The sequence below is a fragment of the Psammomys obesus genome, unplaced genomic scaffold (assembly GCF_907164565.1).
Source record: "Psammomys obesus unplaced genomic scaffold, mPsaObe1.curated_primary_1811, whole genome shotgun sequence".
Lineage (NCBI taxonomy): Eukaryota > Metazoa > Chordata > Mammalia > Rodentia > Muridae > Psammomys > Psammomys obesus.
In genome coordinates this window covers 9,107,105-9,108,456 of record NW_026585609.1, presented here as the reverse complement: position 1 = coordinate 9,108,456, position 1,352 = coordinate 9,107,105, and positions in this window count along the sequence as shown.

Genomic DNA, 1,352 nt, shown 5'->3' with positions numbered 1-1,352 from the left:
AAATCTAAAATCTAAAATCTAAAATCTAAAATCTAAAATCTAAATTTAAATCTAAATCTAAAATCTAAAATCTAAATCTAAATCTAATATCTAAAATCAAAATCTAAATCTAAAATCTAAAATTTGGAGTTGGACATGGTGGGTGACAGAAGCCAGGAGAAACAAATGATCCATACCTTAGGGGATTCAGGTCAGCGGCTTGGTTCAGTTAGGAGAGGCTGGGCCTCTTGGAAATGGGTCCATTTGTGCCTCTCCAGGGTTTTGGCACCAGATGCATAAACTACTGTGCATACTGTGATATGACTACTCCAAGGGAGTAGAAAGCAGATGCAAGAGATTGAAGGAGTTGTGGAAGGGAAAGGATGTGAGACCTACCTGAGCAGGGAGGTATAGAGGTAGCCACAAGCTGGGTCGTGGGCTAGAATGATTGAGTGGACTTTAAATGGTAGCTAGGAGACCGCCCCAGTGAAAGGCTTGAGCTTTAACTTTATTGGCAGCCTTCAAGTCTTATTTATACTGCTGGAGGGCCCTAGAACATCCCACTGTGATCATATCACTGATGGTCCAGAGCAGGCTTGATTCCTGTCACAAGGGCACTACACTCTCCACAGGGCACTGTTTCCTCCCTCTAGGACCAATTAGCCAGTGCTGTGAAAGCCTTAAAGTCTTGTCTGAGGTCCCAGAATAAGTAACTAGAAAAGTTTGTATTTAATTCCATAGAAAACAAGCCCAGCAGTGTAGACCCAAGGCCCTGCTGGCTCCTTCCCCTTCCTGGACTGGCCTTGTCCATCTAGTCAAAGGCACGCCTGGCTTTGACTTGGTAGAGAAAAGCAACTAGGTGAATATATGGACTGAAATGGAAACATTAGTAAATATGATGTCATCTATTAAATCCAGGAATATAAATCAGGAAATATAAAAGCACTTGAGAGTGAACCAAATGGATAAGGCAGGATTCAGTGTCAGTGACGTGGTGGAGTAAGACTCTGTTGGTTAATTTTCTTCTCTCTGTGACCACACAGCTGACAGAAAGAACTTTCTGAAGAATTCATTCTGGCTCACAGATTGAAGAAGACATGGTACAGGGTCCTCAGCAGGAGCATTGCACTGGCCTGGGGTGACAGGACTACACAGCAACTGCTTATTGCCTGACACCAACCAGGATGCAGAGAGCTGGGCCTGAGGCTGAAGATGAACCTCAGCTCCCACCTGCAGCGGTCAGGTCTCTGTCAAACTGCAGCTGTCAGGACTCTGTCCACCTGCAGCGGTCAGATCTCTGTCCACCTGCAGCTGTCAGATCTCTGCCCACCTGCAGCTGTCAGGTCTCTGTCCACCTGCAGCTGTCAGGTCTC